At 39.1% G+C, this 22,791-nt stretch overlaps 1 pseudogene; it reads right to left on the reverse strand.

The window, feature by feature from the left end:
• Positions 1-3,993: 3,993 nt before the first annotated feature.
• On the reverse strand, positions 3,994-4,116 carry LOC148092786 (small nucleolar RNA U3; annotated as a pseudogene).
• Between the last annotated feature and the right edge of the window lie 18,675 nt (positions 4,117-22,791).

A 22,791-nucleotide genomic window follows, 5' to 3' on the forward strand; every position in this document is an offset into this window, starting at 1 on the left:
ATTTTGGTATCTCGCATTCTCAATATCGTTGCTTTCTAAATAGTCTGCAGTGTAGTATAAATTCTTTCTTTGAACCAGAGTAATTTAATTGCATGCATTAATCCTCTCTCTCTCTCATTTATTTCCATGTCACTGAATTTGTTTTGTTGACCTTTTCTTATTATCATATAATTTAGCTACACTGTACTTATGACAATATATAAAAATAAATAGGAGGGGTCTGGTCACATATTATTAGTGGACTTTACTGGCTTCAAGCTGTTTTGAGAAAATATGGCAGATGACTCTACCTGATCTCAACATATTAAAAAAATGATTTCACCAGCTTTTATAGATGAATCCACCTGCCAATATTTCTACATTTTTTCCTAATTTTCTAATCTCTATCTTCATTAGAGTCACATCTTATTATCATAAATATTTAACATTCACAATAAACCACTGGAGTCACTAATGAGTAAGGATCTAGGAGAGACTTCTGAGGTTTGCTTTTGGAGGGTTTGCTTTCTTATTTTGATTGCCAAGTTTTATACCACCACTAATTAGAGAGATTATTTCAATCATTTCGAACATTTTTGAGTGGCCCCAAAATTCAACTTCATGTGGATCCTCTTGCAATCCACCATCCAAACATAAAACTATCCCAAGTTATGGGTATTTATATATCAAACAAAGAATGAGTTTGTAGAAATAATTTTGTCTGGAAGTTTTTTCAAAACATATTGTTGAATAATAACAAAACTGTGTTGTCTTTAAATCCAAAATATGGCCATTCTAGAGGTTGTTAAGATTATGGTCCAAAATCATCAAGTACTCAGATTTCCCTTATCTTTCTGTTCTACCTAATCTGCACATATTATTGACACCTCCCTCCCCCAACTCTTTTTGCGAGAAGGGTCCCACAATATTACTCAAGGGGCAGAAAACCTACTTTCCAAAGCAGAATTTTCCCACAATGTCCCTAGTAGATTTCTCCCAAATTCTTTGTCTAGAATGACGTCACTTGATTTTTTTTCTAAAGCAGTCACTGATAAAGGAACTAGGTTACATTCATTGGCTTAGAATTATCAGGATTCCTTACCTTAGGTGAGGAGAAGGGGCCTGGCCTCTTCTAGGTGCTGGGATGGTGGGTAATTTAACTAAATCAGGGGTGGGCTATCAAGGAAGGAGGAGTGCCAGCTGAGATTTCAGCAGCCAATAGTGTCTGCCATGAGGAACCCTAATTCCCCATCAGGAGGTCTAGAGTGAACAATAAAGAATAGACAGTGTTCAAGCTGCCATGACTCTAAGAATGAAGATTTCTCAATAAGACAAAGAAAAAGAGGGAGATAAAACAGATTTTGAAATCCCCTGCTCTTCAGTAAAGTTTATTTCACTTCTACTTGAATCTCAGATCTCTCTCTATCTATAATGACAAACAACATATAGCGGGTTTTGACTTTGCCCAATTTGAGGATTTTTGTCTTTAGTGAGGGAGTTGAACCAATTTAGATATATTGGGATCACTGGTATATTTGTTTTAATCTTCTTTTTAAAAATTTTAATTTTGTTCTGCTTTTAGAACAAATTTTCTATATTTTCCTATACTATTATTTTTTTCTTTGGCTTCTATCTCCTTATCTTTGTTTTACAAAAGCTCTCTTTATTTCTCTTAATGTCAAAATCGCAAGGGAAATACTAATATATATATGAGAAGCTTAACACAATTTGACTTCATCTACCTCCATGAAATATGTTAGTCGTTCGGAGGATTTTTTTAATCAAAATTCTTTTTATAACTTTGTCTTCATTTTTTTAAATAACAACTTTATTGAGACATACATTACATAGTTCATTCTTTTAAAATGTACAGTTCAGTGGTTTTTAATATATTCACAGAGTTACATTTTGGTCACCCCTATTAAATTCCAGAACATTTGTATCATCTCCCAAAGAAACCCCATACCCATCAGAGTCACACCCAATGCCCTATTTTCCCCAGCCCCGACAAACACTGATCTACTTTCTGTCCGTGTAGGTTCACATATTCTGGATATTTATATCAATAGAATCATACAATAGTGGTTTTGTGTGGCTTCTTTAACTTAGCATATGTTGTTAAGGTTCATCTATGTTGGAGTGTGTATCAGAACATCATTCCTTTTCACAGTTGACAAATATTCCATTGTATGAATGTGCACATTCCGCTTATCCATTCATCAGCTGCACTTTTTGGTTATAATGCATAACGCCGTTGTGAAGATTTCAGTACAAGTTTTTGTGTGGACGTAAGTGTTCATTTCTCTTGGCTGTATGCTTAGGAGTGAGATAGCTGCATTATATGGTAACTTTATGCTGAACGTTTCAAGTAAAAGCCAAACCGTTTTCAAAGCACCTGCGCCACTTTGCATCCCCACCAGCAGTGTTTGAGGCTCCAGTTTCTCCTGTTGTTTCTTTTGATAATAGCCATCCTAGTGGGCATCTAATTCTGGTGTTGATTAATGTTTCCCTAATGACTAATCCAGTTGAGCATCTTTTTTTGTGCGCGTTGGCCATTTGCCTATCTTCTTTGAAGAAGTGTCTTTTGAAATCCTTTGCCCTTTTTAAAATCGATTGTCTTTCTATTGTTGAATTGTAATAGTTCTTTATAGGTCATTCATACTGGGCCCTTTTCAGATATATGATGTGCCAATATTTTCTCTCTTATTGGGTTGTCTATGTACTTTGTTGATAGCGTCCTCCGAATTTTAAGTCCAATTTATCTATTTTCATATCTAAGAAACTGTTGTCTAATCCGAAGTTATGAAGATTTCCACCCATATTTTCATCTAAGGCTTTTATAGCTTTAGTTCTTACATTTAGTTCTTACATTTACATACTCATTAGAAGTGGACTCTACATTCTGGACGTAAATACTCACTTAATTCACCTGCAGTCAGTATGCTACGTCTACCGGCAACTGTGCGTGGCTTCCCCTGGTCTGAAGAATGTCTGTTTTACTGTCTTGAGAGAACAAATCTTCCCTCTTCTGCCAGGACTGGAGAGGGAAAGGCACCCAGCTGCGTGGAGCAGGGGATGGGCCACTAAGGCTTCCAGAAGAAACCTAACGAATGCTCTTCTTTGTAGCCCCACCTCCACTCCTACTTCAGAGGCACCAGGTGCCTCCGCTACTTTATTAAGCCCATCACCTGCTAATGCCTGTGGTTTACACTGGGCTGTTCCTCAGCTTTCCCTGTAACTGCCTTGGCATCCAGCACGCTATTGTGTGGTTCCTTTCTATTTACATTTCAGTTGAAAAAATTCTGCTGCTGTTTTATTTTTTTTATCTCCTTTTCTTCCTTTTGGTCTTAAGCCTGAAATAAAAATCTATCCTGTAGTTTCAGTAAGAATTCAGAAGGGAGCAAGAGTAATATGTGAGTTTTCCCCCACTTAATGATTAGTGTCAATGCCTCTCGCATTATGTTTTTATGTTTTCTGACAGTCTTGGTTTCCAAAGTTGTGGAGAGTCTTTTTTAAAAATTGCCTTTATGGGTATCTTAGTGATAGGTTGATTGAGGTTGTATTGAATTTTCTAGTCAGAGACCGTTTTGAACCAGAAACCATTGATTTTGTTTAGAAAATTGTGACTTGATTGGATTAAAAACTAGAATTGGAGATGCTGGCTTTGGATATGATATTCCTTAAGAGAAAAAGCCTTTTACTACATTTTATAAAATGACTTTTCCTACCACCTGAGGCCAATTTCAATATATCCAGGTCATCACATATATTAGGAATTCAATGAGCGTACTCAGGCAGCTACTTTTTTGAGAGCTTCTTTTATAACAAAACTTCTTAAAAGAGCCATCTATAGATACTCTATTATGCTCACTCCTTTGGTAATATCAGCCAATTCCATAACTTTAAAATGCTGTCAATAAGATGATGGGCACAAAGCTTACAACTCTGTATCTGGCCTCTTCTTCAAACTGGGATTCATTTAACCACCTCCTATTTGGATACCTAGTAAGCATCTCAAAACAGAAATCTGTTTTTGGTGTTTTTACGCCTCCTTCTTGTCATTTCGTGTGCTCTACATGTTTGGAGCAACCTCTCTAGTAACAAACTACAGAAATGTTTCCTTGAAAGTACAGTTTTCAAAAAAGAAATATTAATTCCATTGTCCTACCTGTTCCTCCCCAGGTTACTTATATCTCAGTAAATGACTCTAACGAATGCCCTGTTACTCAGGCCCAAATCCAAAGAGTAATTATTATAGGGGTTGACTGAGAGTTTTCGCAAGACATGGGACATTCAGTGCTAAAACAGGAAAGTCTCAGGCAAAGTTGGATGAGTTGAACATCAACTCCAAGGTATTAAATATGTGTCAAGTAAATGAATGATAGTTTCTTGACAATCTGGTATTCTAGAGAATCACAGTGCAATAGAAATGGCCCATTTAAACTAGTGGTGAATGACAGTCTGTCTCCCTGAACCTTTTATATTCATAAAGCCAACATTAAAAATGTTGGAAAAATTAAAACTTCATGTTGAGAAATAGTAATCAACTACTGTATTGGGGTGGGGGAGGGAGTTCTGAATTGAAAGTCACTTATATTCTCTCTTTTTTTTTTCCCAAAATTTCAAAAGTTCTCATTTAACATCATCAGTAGGTTCTGAGACTAAGCAAAACAATGTATAATGGAACCAATTTTATCATAGGCTAATTGATATAAACAAGACTTAAATTCCCCTGGCTTCTCATCAGCGTTATAATAAAATGATGTTGAAAAAAAAAAGACTTTATTTGAAGACCTGCAATACTTGAAATTTTGTTCTAGGCATCAATTTATGATTCAATAAAGTACTATCTGTTTGGAAGAGATTCCCTAGCCTGGTCCTTGTGTGTTATTGGAGTTATTTTTGGGTAAGGATTCTTCTTCATGTGGTTAAGTAACATAAGTAATGCAAACAAGCATATATTTATTCTGTAGGTCAAATCTATTGTTTTCTGGTAACAGAAATTTAACTCCAACTGACTTAAGCCAAAAAGGGAAATTAATTCATTAGTAAATAGTAACTTACCTTTGGGTGCCAGGTTCTCTTCTAGATGTGAGGATAAGACAAGGAATAAGTCAGTGTCTTATAATCTATTTGAGAGAATTAAGATGATTCACAAACAGCGTGTAGGTAGGATAGGTGTTCTGAGGCGGAGAGTTGAATAAGGGTGTAGGGAGTGAAGGGTAAAGTAAACAGTATGGAGGGAGGTGAAAGAGCGAAGGGACCTGCTGTTGTCTTAGGTGTCAGTCAGCCTCTCTGAGGAAATAATAATCGAGCAGAGACTGAATGGAATGGAGGGAGCCATGCGAAGGTCTCAGAAAGGAATAGTCTGAGCAGAGGGAAGGGCATGAACAAAGGCCTGCCTGGGGAGTGGAAGGTTGGTCAAAGGGAGCTGGGAGGGGTGGAGAGAAGTAAAGGAAGAGGCCAGGGAGATAATTGGGGTCAAATCCTGCAGGCCTTTAAGCTGTAGAAAGGGCTTTGGATATATTTTATGTATGATGAGAAGCCAGAGGAGGATTTTTGGCCCCTCTGGCTTCTGTGTGGTGAACAGACAGTAGGAAGGCAAGAGTGGGAGAAGGAAGGCCTGTTGGAGGCTCTTCCATTCATCCAGGCGAGAGTTGTTGGTTTAGACTAAAATGGCAGAGGTGAAGGGAAGTGGTCAGAGTACACTTCTGACCAAAGGTAGCTTCAGGAGGATATAATGATGAATTAGTTCTGGGTTGAGAGAGAGAAAGAATCAAATACGAATGCAGTTTTTTCACATGAGCAACCTGGATTTGCCATTTGCCTTTGTAGGAGACTTGGTGATGGTGGGGAGGAGGAATATCTGGGCAGGGGAACAGTTTCGTTTTGGACACAACACATTGTTGGATATTCCTATCAGATGTACAAGTGGAAATGTTGAGTAGGGAGTTAGGTAAACAAATCTGGAATTCCAGGGAAAGACTGGGGCCAGAGACATAAATTGGGAGGCATCAGTGAGTAGATGGTATTTAACACCATGGGATTGTGAGAGATAATCTAGAAAGTTAAAAACTGAGACTTGGGGCATTATATCTGCAAAGCACTTAGAGCAAACATCATTTAGCAAGTACTAATGATACATGCTGTATAAGTTTTTATTAGAATAATTAAATAAATAATAATCCCTACACTTAGAGGCTTGGCAATGGAGACTGAGAAAGAGTAGCCAGAGAGGCAGAAGGAAAACTGAGAGTGTGGCATCACTCAAGCTGAAGGGAAATGTGATGTAAGCAAGATGTTAAAAGCTGCTGAGAGGTTAAGTTACAAGATGCCAAAAAAATGTAAAGTCCTCTGGAGCAATTAAACTGGAGAGTCTGAGGGGGAGGGAAAAGGAGGCATTGTGCTTCAGGTTGAAGAAAAGGGCAGTCCAGTGACCATGTATTTAAGGCTTAGGTTGTAGGCTGGGGATGAGGGGAGGACAAGTTCCTGAGCCCCTGGGAAGCTGTGCTTTGGAGGTGGGGCTGGCAACCGGCATGGGTGCCTGTAGAGCTTCACATGAAGTACAGTTGCCTTGAGAGCCTGTGCTAGGGCCTCTCTATGAAGAAAGTCCAGCCATCTGCAAGGCTTCCCAGTTCCAAATGGACAACAGTGGCTTTGGCAGTGAGCTGGACAAATGAGATTCTGCTTCAGATGGAACAACAGTGCTGGACAGATGGTAAAACCTGGTGCCAATGGTGCATGTTGGGGCTACAGCAACAAGAGCTGCCACTGCAACTGTGGGCCGAAAGATCACTTTTGGAGAATTGGGATAACAACGCTGGGACTTGAATATGTTATCAGGCAGGCTGAGAGTTGAGCAGGATCTAATTTGATTTTACTAAATGAAGGCATGTACATTACTGACACTGTAAGTATATGGTGGAGAAATTTGCACCTAGTATACCAACATCTCTGCTCTGGAATTGTGTCCCCTTGGGAGAGCTCCAGCATTGCTTCCATGGGCTGGGTATGAGCAATATAGTTACTCTTGTTCATGTCGGGTGACCTGCACTTTAGGGGCTGCTTTTCCTTAAAGGTGATTGAGAATGATCAGGGATGAGTGTGCAATTGATAGAACTTCAGTTATAGATGTGCATGATGCAGATCTGCCTTTAGTGATTGTTTCCCGCAAACAGTCTTTCTACAGCATTGTGAAAACGTTTGCAAGCTGTCTCCTATGACCTGTTCTCCCTGGCACTGCCTAAGGTCTCATGCACACCAAACATGCCAGTGCCTGCATGACACTATTCAGGGTGTCTCCATCACTATGGGCAAATGTGCATCAAAGAATTGCATTGTTCTGTTACCTTGAATAGCCCCAAGATTTAAGCATAAAATTCCCCTAAAGTGTGGCAAAAGAATTTCTGGCCTTCAAATTGCTGCAAATGGCAGCTAAACATTTGCCAACTTCACAAGTCATTTGTTGGAGCATCACATGTGCAGTTATAAAACATTGTGTGGAAACAATTACATTTTAAGGTTTTGATTAACTTATACTGTATGTTTATATATGTGCATGTGGCTATATGTACATGTATACTATCCATTTACTAAAATATTAATTCTAGGTGTTCTGATGCTTGCTTTTTATTTTGGTACCTAGAAGAACAAAGTGTTTTAACAGCAGTGAGGAAGTTCTTAATGGTAGCCTTGATCACATCTGTTGACTACCAACCTGCCATGTTGACGTACTGGTGGCTGCTGGAATAGGATGGCAGATAAGGCCTGGATAGACACAGCTCGAACTTGAGATATTGTCTCAAACCAGTGGCTGGGCTGCTACTGCTTGGGAAGGACAGGACATGTCTGAAGCAGGGCCATGTCTAGAGCAGTAAATCAGTAAGTGCACATCTGCCTGGCAGGGTCTGACAGGGACACTTCAGGGACAAATGGAAAGTTGGAGAAACTCATAGGAGCAGATTCTAGGGCTTCAAACAAGATTTGAGTGGATTGTTGGGGCTCCCAGGCCAGGGATCAATACAGCTAAGTAAGGGAGCAGGGTCAGGGATCCAGGTAAGGAGACCAGACATTTGTTCAGAGCACCAGCAGTAGCAGGCAAGGTTATCTTTCTGATCTGTTTGGTCTCAACCAAGGGCTTTTCTTCCTTATTAGTGCAACGAACAGTCCTGTGTGACCAGTCAGGATAAGATTCACTCATCTATTGATCCATGCAACTGATGTTTGAGTTTCAACACTTGGTACAATAGCTGTTGGCCTGGTTCTTACTAAGCTTATAGTTGGCTGGGTAAGAATGACATGAAATGTATATTTTAATATTGAATAACAAGGGTTACAATACGAGCAAATTCCAGACAAGGAAGGGAGATGAGAGACAAAAAGGAAGACTGCTACTGCTCTGCGGTTTGGGCCGTTGATGTCCCTCAAACATGACTTCAGGTTTAATTGCTGAGCTCTTCTCTCTCTCTCATAGTCCCTGAACACTCCTGGCTGATGTCAAAGTGACGTCAGTCCAACCTCAGTCCTGTCGATAAGTCGCTTGGCTCTGCCTTGCCACTCATCTTGCTGTGCTGGTCACATAGTTCCATAGGAACACGCTCCGGCATCTATCCTTGGTGACAGTTCTTCAGTACCTGGGTCATACCTTATTCACAGCAAAGGCATCCCTGCCTTGAGTGCCTATTTCTCTGGGATTGCATTTCCTGCATCTAGGTTAGACTCTAGGAACAGGCCACCAGAAACTGCTGTCGACTCTCCCTTGTGCTAACCACAGACCTGCCTGAAACTGGGCCCTCTGGGCACATTTCATCTCATTCATGCTCCTTTCCACCTTGGATGGACACTCTAGATCATGGACTTGGTAGAGCCGTTCTGCATGTCCTTTTATTCTGCTGCTTCTTTCAGATGGATTTCTAGGCCTTTAGGATAATTTTTTTTCATGTATGTCAAATTTTAACCTTTAGTGCAGGTCTACTTTTTGTCAGACTTTCTACTAGGTCTACATATTTCTTTGGGTAGGGACTGTCTGTCCACCTCCCCAGACCCTAGTTCTGGGAGTGTCGCTTACCTCAAATCATTGATGAAAGAAATGCATATGTATGAGTAGACTTCCAGCTTGTCGTTTTCAATTGCAAAGTTCCTCAGGGCTGGACTTATCTCTTCTACTTTGGACAGGATGACTAGCATTTGTTTATTATGTTTGATTTTAAGCATCTCCAGGGGCAACATGCTTCAGAAAATACACTGCAGCAGCATAGTCTTCTGAATAAAAGAATTACTGTGTTTCCCTGACTGAATCTGATCCTTAATAATTTTTGTTTTAGTTTTCTAGTTTAAAAATGTGTATATATTGGCAAAGTAAGAACCCCCCCCCCCACCACTAATAGTTGTATGAGAAAGACGAAGGCTCTTTGCTTATTTCCATCTATAACTGTTAGACATTTTGGGTTGCACTGATGCACTAACCTTCTCAAATTTTAATTTAGAAGGAAATTCATTGGTTTCTTCATTCATATTGATGACCATCACTACCATAAATAAATATCCAGCACTTGTTAGAGAGGATAGATTTTCTTAGATGGCACAGCTGAATATTAAGGATAATAAGCATGTTCTTATCTAGAAAGTAATCAATCTTTCCTTTTTTTTAACAGCCAGAGTTTGAAATAATATTTAGTATTAAGAAGAAGTTGCTGCAGTGTTGTTGAATGAAATATATTTGAAATCAAATCAGGGCTTACAAGCATTAAAAGTGAACAGTGTAAACTATTTCTTTGAGGGCATACTTTATACACAGATACTATTTGCCAAGTTATTTTTTATTATTTGTCAAATTGTTCTTATAATATTTAATATATACGTGTGCTCTGAAGAGGCTTGTCAGACTGCTAATGGGTAGAAAACCAGGCTCCCAAGGGCCAAGGCAGAGGGAAACGAGGAGCCACGTATGTTGTGGCCACGGGCAATTAGGATTCGCTCAATGAAGATGGATGCAAAGGTCAACAATGAAGGTAGTAGAAAGACAGAAGGTTATTCTCTAGGAACGATCTCTAGACTACTTGCCTAGGTCAGGACTCCCATTTGAGAAAACTGAGACCCAGGTGGAGGGGATGAGATCTGTATATGTAATGGTACATACCACATACTGTGATTGTAAATAGCAATATAAGATCATAGGACATAAAAGTGAGTGGTAGTCAATTAAGCTCCACAAACATTTGTTGAGACCTACCTTGTGTTACACAGCGTGCTGAAGGCTAAGGATATGGGGACGAATGGCATGAGTATCTGCCTTGGTATAGAGAACAGAATATTTGAAGAAACAAGGTATTATGGTGGCTGGAATTCTTGGCTTTCCAAAGCAGAGCTGCCTGAGCTCAACTTCTGTTTCTAGCACTTACTAGTTCTTGAATCAGATTAATTTACTTAATATCTCTGTTCCTCAGTTTTCCCAGTGGAATAATGCTGTCACCTACCTCACAGAATTGTCATTTAAGGAACTGTATGTAAAGCACTTGGATCAGTGCCCAACACTGAATAGAAAGCAATAAGAGTTTGTATCATTATTACTGTACGGTCTTAGAATAGTGATATCCAAAGTGGATTTTGTGTTGAGCTTCTAAAAAACAATACTAGATTTAACAATATAAGATTTATATTTCAATTTTTAACATCAGAATAAGAAATTAAGCTTCACAGATGTTAGTACAGAGGCTTGAAACTGGTGCCCTCATTGAATAGTATGGCAGATATCATGGGTCACAGGATGAGGGGCGCTCAGAGGGTTGGAAGCAGGTCCCTACTAATTTTTTTCTTTCAATATATTGAAACATTGCATTTGACATATGCTTGGATAAGTTGACTAAGAGATTATTTAGTTTTTGAATTTTACTTGGTAAATTTTTATTTTGATATTTCAAACTGAAAGAAAAGTTGCAAGAACAGAACAAATATTTCCTGCATACCCTTTACTCAGATCCAACAATTGTTTACATTTTTTTCTCAGTTTTCTTTATCATTCTATGTATTGTGTGTGTGTGTGTGTGTGTGTGTGTGTGTGTGTGTATTTTTTCTGAACCATTTCAAATAAGCTGGAGACATTGTTCCCTATTATCTCTAAATATGTTACTATCCTTAAATATGTTGGTATGTACTATGAAAGAACACAGAAGTTCTATTAACCACATTATATACAGTGATCAAAATGGGCAAGATTGAACATTGATATATTCAGTGTTTCTTGTCCCAGGTTCCAATCCAGGATCACATATTATATTTAGTTATGTTTCTTTTCTCCTTTTATCTGAAGCTACTCTTCAGCTTTACTTGGGTTTTCTCGACCTTGACCTTGTTGATGAGCAGCGGCCAGTTATTTCATAGAATATACTTCAATTGAAATTTCTCTGTTTCCTCACGATTGGATTCAGGTGTGCATTTTAGGCAGCAGTACCCCAGAAGTGGTAATATGAACATCTCCATGCACCACATCCATCGGTAGGTGATGTTGGCTTCCCATATTGCTGGGGATGCTAAATTTGATCCCTTGCTTAAGATGGTGTCTGTCTAGTCTTTTTCCACTATAAAGTTATAATTTTGCCTATTGTTTTTAAGTAGTAATTTTTGTAGAGATACTTTGAGTCTAAGTAAATATTCCAGTCCTCAAACTTTCACCAACTTGTTTTAGTATCTGTTGATTGTTTTCTAATTCAATAATGCCTATGTTTTTTTGGTTGGCAAGAAAGAACTCTTATTTACAACAGTATGAACTCATGGATTTTTATTTTATGAATTATAACCTATTCCTATCACTTTAAAGATGATATTGTCTAGTATTTGGCCAGTATGTGGCCCTTAAAACTGGTTCTTGTCTTTTTACCTATTCAGATTACCCTTTGAGCACTTTTTACTTTCTTGTACAATAAGACGTCCCAGACTTATTTTATACCTATCCTGCCTCAGCCCTGAAATTAGCCTTTTCTCTGAGGAACACTGGTTGCTTTTAGTACAAAAATGGTAGTGAACTGGGGAGACAAAGTTCTCTATCAAAGGGAAATGTCAAGTGTTCGTGCCCATCTTTCTAGGGTCTTAATAAAAATAACTGTCCCTTAAGAGTTTCTGGATATAGAAATGCCAATAGTTCCAGTTTGAGGTTAAATTTTATATATTCTGTGTGGTCTAGGAACCCTCAAATACATGTATTAACCAAGATACTTACATTAAAAAAGTCCCTCACTGGAAAGCTGCTTGAGCAACTGGCAGAGAAAGTACAAAATTTCTTTGAAGGGATAGAAATCTCAACCTGGATTTCATAATATTCTCACAGATAAATCCTCACTGAATATCAGCCCACAATCCAGAATTATGAACCCCATAAGGAAACAGCCTTTCTTGGGTTATTATTGGCAAAAGCAGCAAAGAGTTAGATGTGACTGTGCCTCATCACCACCCCCAATAAAACACTTTATTTAATAGAGTTATCAGATCATTAAATTTGTTAAAAAGTTATTAAACATAATCTAGTGCATCAAAAACATGTTGAAAGAACAGGGTGCTATGTTCTTTAAAAAAAAACAAAAAGCAAACAAGATTCATAAAAGAACCAGATTGGATTTTAGAAATGAACCCCCCCCCCCCCCAAACCTATCATTAAATTAATCTGCTTCTAAATTCATACATTGACTTTTAAAATAGAGATGAGCAGGATTAGTGAACTGAAAAATATATCTGAAGAATATACATATTATATCTCAGAGGAAGGTAAGAAGATGACAATGTGAAAGAAAGATTAAGAGGCACAGATAAAAGAAGGGCCAACATCTATTACTAAGAGTTCTGAAAGGAGAGGAGATAATGCCAGTGAAGTTCCAGAGTTAATGAAAGACATAAATCTGTTCTATACACATCACAGGGAAGCTGCAGAACATTAAAAAAAAAGAAAAAAAAAAAGAAAAAAAGATCTTGGAAGCAACCAAAGAAGAGATATTGGTTAATTTTGGTATATAGCTGTAACAGTTAAGAAGTCATTTGAGCATTAAATACCCAGAAAACAAAAGGCACACTTCTATAATTTTGTTCAGCAAACTTTAAAGTCATATACTCCATCTGGTATTTTACAAAATTTACGAAACTGAAGCACAAACGCCCGGAGCCCCATTGAGACTACTTACTGAGTGCAAAGGCAGAAAGCCACACGCTGGTGGGGAAACATTCTCATCTTTATGGCAAGAATGGCTGATTTACAAAGAAAAGAATCGAACTACACTAATTTATCACTGACTACTTGGACAACACAGAAAACATTGCTGATGGTTTGAATAGACAACCGTTTAAACTAGAGTATGGGAGGTTTTCTGTATATTTGAAGGAGAGTACATATGTTTTTAATAAGTTCCAGTGTTAATGGTATTTGCTAGATTGGGTTTAAATATTGAGATAAAGGACTCATTTGTGGTTCAAATTGATATACTAGAGATGTTTTTCACAGTAAAAATATATTTGATATTAAGCAGTATTTCAGCAGAGAACAGCTGCTTTGATTGGAATAAAAATTGAATTTTAAGTTCTAGGTTAGGTTTACAGAGGACTACACATATGAAACTTATTAACTGCATAACTTACAGGCAAAATATTTCAGTAAGCAAGTTGACGTCTGAGGTGCACAGAGTTGTAGGATGCCTTCAATATAGTTAATGTTAGATATCAAGTCCTTTTAAAATATAGTTGTTTGTAATATTATGTAACAAGGTGTATGGTTACCATGAAAATCTTTTGTATCACAGTGATTTATGGGTTACCTTATGGCAAAGTACTTAGACTTATCTCACTTATTCTTAGCAAGATGTGTGTTCCCGATTGTCTGATATTTTCTGTGGTGACAAATAGCTGTTTCCATGGTCTTGAATGATGTACTAGTAAGCAGATAAATAAAAATTAAAATGAAAACCTTTTCTGCCAGGTAAGGCGATTTTTCAAAAGAAACAATGAATAAGAAAGTAATAGATCCCTCCTCCCAAATAAACAAAAATAGAAAAGCCAGAATAATCCCCACCAGTATCACCAATCCACCAATCTAAGCATGAGGGAGTTTAAAAAAGAAAAGAAAAGACTGTTTCAAAGTGTTTTTATTGTTATGATTTTTTTGTGTGTGTGTAGAATTTACCGATTAGGTTGTAAGAACAACTTATATAATTTTGAAGTATGGTTTTAAGCTATAGAGCTATTAAAACTGGTATTGAAATAAAATGAACTTAGACCCAGACTTTAAGTCACTGTATTACAAAGTATTTAACTGAGATCTTAAATATATAATGAAGCCTGTTTAATCACATTGCTTTCTCACAGTAGTAAGATGGCTTGACTGTAATATTAAAATTTTAAATATTGTAATTCTTTCTATTTTTGAATGTTTTCTAAGTAAATGAACTGTATTAAAACAGCTATGTATATACATGATTTAGGATAATTACACATTCTTTACTACATGGTCTCACCTTCAGGCCTGAGGCCAGGTGACTGGATGTGGCGGCCGGTGGAGGCTTCACAGAGGGATGCAGCTGTACAGAAGGAGGTTACGGTTCTTCAGAAGGTGGCCTTCCCATCGTGGGTAGAATGACTGCAAATAGATCAGTTTTCCCAAAGTAAAGTAGGAAATCAATCAATCAGCACACTTTTCATATCTACCGTGTGCTGAACTGCCCTGTGACACTGAACCATTGAAAGCCTTGCCCTTAAGGAACTGGAGTCTTTCACTCAACAATTATTTGTTGAGCACCTTTCACGGGATTTCATTGCTGGTGAGTGCTGGGACACAGGCAGCCACGATACTTGCTCCTATGGAACTTCCTATGTAAGGAAGGAAGATGAAAAACAATTGACAAATGTAGATAGTTTATGCCAAAGGACCCCATGGATGGTACAGATGGTAAGAGAGAAGTGCAGAGAAGAGGCAGATTTTGCCAACAGGAAAGCCTGTGGAATTTTTAACCTCACTTTCTGCCACTCTCGTCCTGATTCCAGGTCTTTCACCGTCCAAAGCTTTTGCAACACCCTGTTATCCTGACCTGGGACACTTTTAGGACAACTGGTTCCTTGTCATATCTTCAGTCTTATCTCAAATGACGACTCTTCAGAGAGCTCTCCGACCAGCTCTGTAGGGAGCCATCATGCCATTGAAACCCATCATTTTCTATCGTAGGTGATCTCCTTCATGGCAATTTTTGTCATTGGCTATTGCATGTTAATCTGTTTTCCTCTTCATTCTTTCTCTTTCTCCCACCTCCAACTAATGTGGACTTGAAGCACCATTAGTATAGGACTTGGTGTAAAAGTAGCAGTTATTTATTTAACCAATGAAACAAATAAGAATCAGAACTGGATCTTAAAGGGTGGGTAGAATCTGGATAAATGATAGAAAGGAGAAAGAGGCATCTTAGTAGGAGGAAACAATGGCCTCAGCAAAAAATATAAAAATATGGAGATGGAACAGAATAGGTTGTTTGTTTGTGTTTCTTAGTCCCTTTAAGATATGTTTGGGCCTGGCCGGGCGTGGCTCAGGAGCTTAGCATCCACCTAGGATCCAGGAGATCGCAGTTCAATTTCCAGTCAGGGCACATGCCCGGGTTGCAGGCTCAATCCCCAGTCGGGGGCGTGCAGGAGGCAGCCGATCAATGACTCTCTCTCCTCACTGATGTTTCTCTCTCTCTCCCTCTTCCTTCCTCTCTCTGAAATCAATAAAGATATATATATATATGTACTATCTTTCTCTTCTCCCTTTAAATCTTCATTAAAAAAAAAAAAAAGATATGTTTGGAAGACAGTTAGGGACAATTTAGCTTGAGTAGAAGGCTTGGAAAATGTAATGGCTGTGCTGACCATAAAATAGGAAATTCAAGCCAAGATGTGGGAGATTTTGAATGTCAGTGTAAGCATATCACAAAGCAATTTGTGTTTTATCCTATATAGGTGCTCAACAGAAACCCACCAAACTTTGATGTAAATTATAAATTAGAAAGCTCCACCTGACGTGTCCCTTGGCACTGAGTAACGGAACACGTTAACACTCTTGGTTGGTTAAGAATAATAGCTGTGGAGGCTTTTGTTCAGACAATGCTAAGAAGAGGGTTAGCCGAAGGTGTGTAGCAACAGGCAAGAGACATAACTACTTATAGGTGATCCCCCTGGAGAGAGAGGAGGTGGGTGTTGTACTTTGAAATCCAGGATGTAGGTCCCCATTTCCTCTTCCTCCACACGTACCCTACTTTAAAAGGCTTTATGGGAGGCTTGACTCTAGATCGTTGAGTTATAGACAAACCACTAACCTCTGAAAATTCAGGCTCTGCTATTTATTTGAGATGATGGGCAAGTTAGAGTAACTTTCTCAGCTTCAACTTCTAAAAGGACAGAATGGATGAGAGATGATTTATCTCCACCACTGGAATGTTCTTACACAATAAACTTCATTCCTATCCCTCTGGCCCTCTCTCACCCCAAAGGTGGTTAAATAAGGTATAGGAATTTTTCCCATTTGGCTCTTATACAGCCTAACTAGGAAATCTCTTGCATAATTTTTGTCTGCAATTACATTAGGACTATCAATACACTCAAGGCTTTTAGTTGCACTTTTCCTATCATTTGCACATCTCTGAACCTGTCAAAAGACAGATATGTTTTCCTAGGGTCGGGATATCTGGTTACCAAACTGTTTATATGCAAATTTAAGCTGGAATTCCATATTTGTTTTCTTATAACCTCCTAGTACCAAATAGCACTTTCAAATTACTTGTGAAAAGTTAATAATAGAAGAGTCATCTGTACATCGCTGGTTTTTGTTTTAAGGTCTTATGTTGAGGCAGCATGGTTTGAATCTAAATGGCCTGCTTCTGGGCCTTGCTCTGGAGACAAGAGGTTGTTTGCCCTGAATGTGTCACTTTGTTCACTTTGGGCCTTAGATTCCTTGTCTATCACTTGAGGGGTTGGATTTGATGACTTCTAGGATGACTTCCCCTGGTGAGATTGTAGAGTTTTTGGAGGAACTGCATCCTGTCAAATTCTTTTAAAATTGCTGCAAAAGAAGATTCTGTGCAGTGTAGGAAATGAAACCACATGACCTCTAAGGTCCTTTCAATTTCCAAATTCTGTGACTAAATGGATTCCATAGACTCTCACAGATAATAGCTACTTAAAGACATTGACATCATCCACTTACCCGCGTTACTAAAACTGTTCATTTCAGAGCTTATAAATATTTCAGAAAACTTGCCAGAATTCCATCTCTACATCTCTGCTTAGATCATCCTTAGGTAATTGTTCCTTTACGGTCCCCACGACCTCTATGTAAAGAAAGTTATACAAGGTACACGGAGTTCTGTCCTGCAAACTGAAGATATAGAATCTTCATTCAGATCTTGAGTGGCTTTGGGAAAATTGATTTAACCTCTTGAATATCTTCTATGTTACCAAATATAGCATAAAACATGAAATGTTATTTGCCTGTTAAATAGTAGGAAGACACACCTGGACTGGGGCGATGACTAGAGTCTTGACACTGTCACTTCCTCCACGTGGATGACAACACCCAAAGGGCCAGGCTAGCTCCACAGGTTGCATGAGAGTTAGAAAAAGTGGAGTCATGTGTAAGCTTCACAGAAGTACTGACCGAGGCTAAGATGGGATGTGGGCACTAGTTAGTACCTAGCGGGATATTTGTGGTTATCATTTTGTCTATCAAGAAGTTTGTCCTTCAGTGTTTGTCTTGTCCCTCCCCTTCCTGAGATTCCACCAAATAGTGACCACCTTTAGTAGAAGGTGAGCAAGCTCCTTGAGGGTATTTGTATAAGTTTATTTTTGTATCAATATCCATTGCTTAATTCGGTATCAGCACATAGCAGCATCTAAATATATGTATGTTTGTTACATTAAACTTTTTTTAAGATTTTTTTTTTTTTTTTTTAGAGAAAGAGGAAGGAAGAGGGAGAGAGAAACATCAATGTGAGAGCAAAGTATCAATTGGCTGCCTCCTGCATGCCCCCCACCAGGGATTGATCCTGCAACCAGTCATGTGTCCCGACCGGGGTTGGAACTGGCAACCTTTTGGTGCACGGAATTACTCCCAACCAACTGAACCACACCGGCCAGGGCATGTTAATTATACTTTTAATGACAAGTGGGTAAGCATAAAAAGATAAAGTGAACTATCATTTAAGGAGAATTTTTAAAAAGTCAAAAACAAAACAAAACAAAACAAAACAAAAAATAGACAGAATTTACTATATGGCAGTTAAAGTGCTAAGTATTAACATACTACACCTCATTCAATGCCAGTAGTAGGAACTATTGTAGTCTACCTCTTAAAAATGGGAAAACCGGGACAGGGAAGTTAAGTAGCTTTTTCAAAGTCCAAAGCTTTTAAATGTACATTGGACTAGATAATTTACTAGAGCTGTCCTCTTAACTACACAATCTAACTACTTCTCTGCAATTTGGTCCAAGCGAGATGATCTGAGTGCAGTAATAAATCACGAATAAGTGTCACTTTGACTCATGCTCACAGCTGACATTAATAACTGTTCATAAATTTCTTTCCCACTAAGCTCATAAGTGGCCACAGAATCAGACTTAATACAGTGTCACAGCATTAACTGTGTATCTGTTGGAACAGCCACATAAGTTGAAGCCCATTTGCCATCTCTGGATTGGGCATAAATTGTAGCGTACTTGACCCTCAGCCTTCACAGCCACGACTTCTCGCCTGAGCACCGTAGCTAGGTGTCCAATAGCCTATTGGATGTCTCTACTTGGATATCCGACATATACAAAAGTAAAATTATTTGTTTGTTCTCTAACTCTGCTATACCTAAACCCCTTCTTTTTAAGGTCTCTGTCTCAGATGATGACAATGCCATCTATCTGGTTGCTTTTAAAAATATCATAATTTATGTTCTTTTCCTTTCCTTGAACTCCTGACAGCCACTCAGCCACTGAGACCCATGGGCTTTCTAAAAAATTTATATTGGACCCTTTCTCTACACTCTTATCTAGTGTATTAGTTTAAGTCTTTATCAGCCACCATGGGTCTCTTTCCCGCAGGATCCACTCCTCTCTCTCTTTCTCCCCTCTGTGTTCTGGATCATTCCACTCGCTGGTTAACCCTCAGCATGTCCCTCTCACCCACAACATAAAGTCCAAATCTCGCCTCTATCTCTTGCTGCTTCTCACCATTTCACTCAAGCCTAATCCTGTACCCACATCTCAAGTTGCTCCTCTCCCTCTCCATGTCGGCTATGGCAGGGGATTTACGGTTCTGAAATACACTGAATGTTTTCACAAGCTTTCCTTAGGCCACATCTTCTGCTCCAAATACCCTTCGTTATTTCTTCTCCTAATAAACCACTACTCTTGCTTTGAAGGCCCAACTCAAAAAGCTGTTTCTGTAAATGTCTCTGACACTTTCATTTAGGAATCTCATTTTGCAATCCCATTTTAATTTGTTATTGACTTATTAATATACCCAACACATAGTTTAATACTCAGTATATGTCAAGCACTATGCTGGTCTGGTCAGAGACAGCTGTTAATCAAGTAATCACATAAACAGATATAAAATTTCTCCCGCTATGAGGCAAGGTTTTTAAAAACTGTAATATTTGGCCCTGGTTCCTGTGGCTCAGTTGGCTTGGTGTCATCCCATGCACCAAAAGATTCCCAGTTAGGTCCCATGCCTGGCTTGTGGTCTCGATCCCCAGTAGGGGGCATGCAGGAGGCAACTGATCAATGTGATCAGTCTCTCTCCCTCTCTCTCCATCTCTCTCTAAAATCAATAAAAACATATTTTTTTAAAAATGTAATATTTGATCAGGCTCTAAAGGATGAGTAAGACTTAGCAAGATGAAGAGCAGTGGGTAAGAGCAGGAGGACTGGCACGTGTATTTTAAAAGCCCTGTGGCAGGGAGCATAGCCCTGCAAGGACTGCACAATGAACAGAAAGGGGCCCTGTCAGCTTATTCTGAGACCAGAGGAGGGAAATGACACAATCAGATTTGGATTTTGGAAAGATCACTCTGGGTCCAGTTGGTAGGGAGGATTGGAGCTGTGTCAGAGTACATATGGGCAGAGCAATTGAAAGCTATTCTGGCCACCTAGGCAGTGATGTATGCTAGAGACCTGGGGTGCTGGTGATGATGGCCGCTCCAGACACGTGAACATGGTAAGGTGATTACATCAACCGACACAGCCAGCGATTGGATTTAAGGGTGAGAATTTAATAACCACTACGTCTCTGATGTGCATATTTAGGTAGATAGTGACTTAGAAAACACTGGAAGGAGGACCTATTATTTATTTATTTATTTATTTATTTATTTATTTATTTATTTATTTATTTATTGTAGAGGTGCCATTAATCTCATTAGTTTACTCACCACATTCATTAGGGTAGGTAATATGGGTATGTCTGCAATTAGCCTGTGAGCTCTTTGGGTCCAGGAAACACTTTTAATTTTTACGTATAACCCCAGAGCTTAGCTCATAGGTTTGTTTGTTTGTCCAACAACATGATTTTCTTTAAATTAAAAGAAACAAAAACTACATAGTTGAGCAAAACAATATTAAAAGAACTTTCAATACCAATAAGATAAGACTCAAAGAAATACACATAGAGGCATTATAAGTGTCTTTTCTTGCTAATTTGGACGATCAAAGCTTAATCTAACCTTGATCTTATTATTCAACTTCAAAATAAAACATAAAAAATATCCAGAATCCTTATTCTAGAGTTCAGAACTAATTCCTAGGATTAGAGTTTGTCCTCAGCTACCTTCTTCCACCTCTTTCAGACCCTGGCTTTTGACCTCAGGTCCTCTGGGCATGAAGGCAGCTCGAGACTGCATTTTCTAGTCCTGCAACTTCTCGCTTAGTACAGCTCTCATGTTTAGAACCCTCTGGGTACTCAGAGTCTGCTATGTCAGCCTTCCTCCACCAGCTATGAGTGCACTGAAGACTGCATTCCTTTCTAAGAACTCCCCTCTCTCTCCGAGTTATGCTTCCCATTCTCCATGGGGAAGGAAGGGGGGAGAAAGGTATGGTGAGAGTCAGATACACCAACAGACCCCGGGGGCCACCTTTTTCAATCAGAGTGCCTCTCAGTTACTTAACTCTTCTTGCTTCTGCAAAGACCCTACGTTTGCTTCCTCCCATCAGAAGTTACTGTAGATTCCCCCATCTTAGGTCTTTTCTTCCTAGCAAGTGCATCTTTTCATGAGGTTCTATACAAATGTGATCAGTATCCCATTCTTTATAACCTTTATAATCCACTTATTAATTCATCGTGGCCAGGGAAAAAGTCATATAGAGCCCTTCCTCCAGGGCATGTGTTCACTTCTAAGCACCCATCCATATTGATGGTGGGAGAGCTTCTTTTGAAGGAATGGAGCTGACTTTGAAAATCATTGAGGGTAATCAGTGGACAGAGCCATAGTTAGAGATGGTTTTTTATGCCTGAAGGAGATGAGGAAATCTTCCTGAGAGCTGACAGATGATGGGTAATTTGAAACCCCTTGAAATTATTTATTGGAAACAGCTACTAAAAACTCAGCCACAGTTTTCAGCTTGACAAGACGGGGTTGTTTCATATTTTAAACATTCAAAGGAAACAGCAGGGAAGCTGTCATTAAGAGATCAGTGAATCAAGCCAATGAGTGAGATAACTGTCTAAGAAGGGGCGGTTGAATTTTTAATGCCTCCTCCGTGGTAGAGGGTGAGAAGGGGATATATCATTGGCTCGGTCCAAAGTAAGCTGCCTGATGAAAGCAAGGCTCGGGTGATATAAAGCAGAAGAAAAATATCTTCAGGAGTTAGGAAAAATTAAAACAACCCTGGATGACTTTTTTGCTGGTAGTGCCAGATACAGCTGTGATAGTCTGTTGGTGTTTATTTTCCTGTTCCAATCAAAATGAAGGGCTATTTGGGAGAGATTCCATTTAAGTGGCCGCCTTGGAGAGACAGCCAGTGTTGAACACCGCTAATTGAAGGAGCTATGGTCTTTTCAGTGGAACTGGAGGCAATTCGAAGTGGTAAAATAATTATAAAATGCAGCAGCAGCAGCAAAAAACCACCATAGAGAAGTAATAACAGGAGGAGACAGGAGGAGATTCAGGGGCTGCTGATCTGATGCTGCTAAACCTCCACAGAAAAACCTCCCACCCTTGTAGCTGCTGAGGCTTTCATGGCAGTGGAGTGCTGCTCGAGTTCGAAGGGGCTCTCGGAGTAACAGTCCCGCTTTCCTCCTTGGAGTTCAGAACCGAATGAGAAAAAGAAGAGGAGTCAGCAGATACACATTTTATCTTTAATCCAGGTAAATCTCTTTGGAGAATGTGCCTCACCCAGATGACAGAGGGCTGGTTTATGTTGTGTCCCAGAAGGAAACTTATCTATCTGGTGTCAGAAAGAGTGGGAAAATTACAGGCCTGGCTGAACCTTTAATGCTAAGTTTACTGCAGGCCAGTGTAGACCAAGGTCCCCAAAGAAAGGCAGATTTCAATAAAAGGGGCTAGGTTTAGCTGAGTTCTGCTATTCCTGCAAAGCAATCAGCTTAGTCACTGCATGTAGGGCCACTGAGAGGCCAAAAGAGTTCCACTAAGGGAGGTCGCTACATGCAGAAATACGAGGCGGGGGGACAATGTCCCCACTCTGAAAGTAATTCAGGCCATAAGGTCATACCTCACTGTGTGTCCTTTGGTAGAATTGTATGTTCTCCACTTTTATTTCATAAGTTTTTTGTGTGTTTTTTCAGAGCAGCCATCACACAGTAATCAAGAAATC

This window comes from Miniopterus natalensis, chromosome 7 (assembly GCF_054644295.1).
Source record: "Miniopterus natalensis isolate mMinNat1 chromosome 7, mMinNat1.hap1, whole genome shotgun sequence".
NCBI lineage: Eukaryota > Metazoa > Chordata > Mammalia > Chiroptera > Miniopteridae > Miniopterus > Miniopterus natalensis.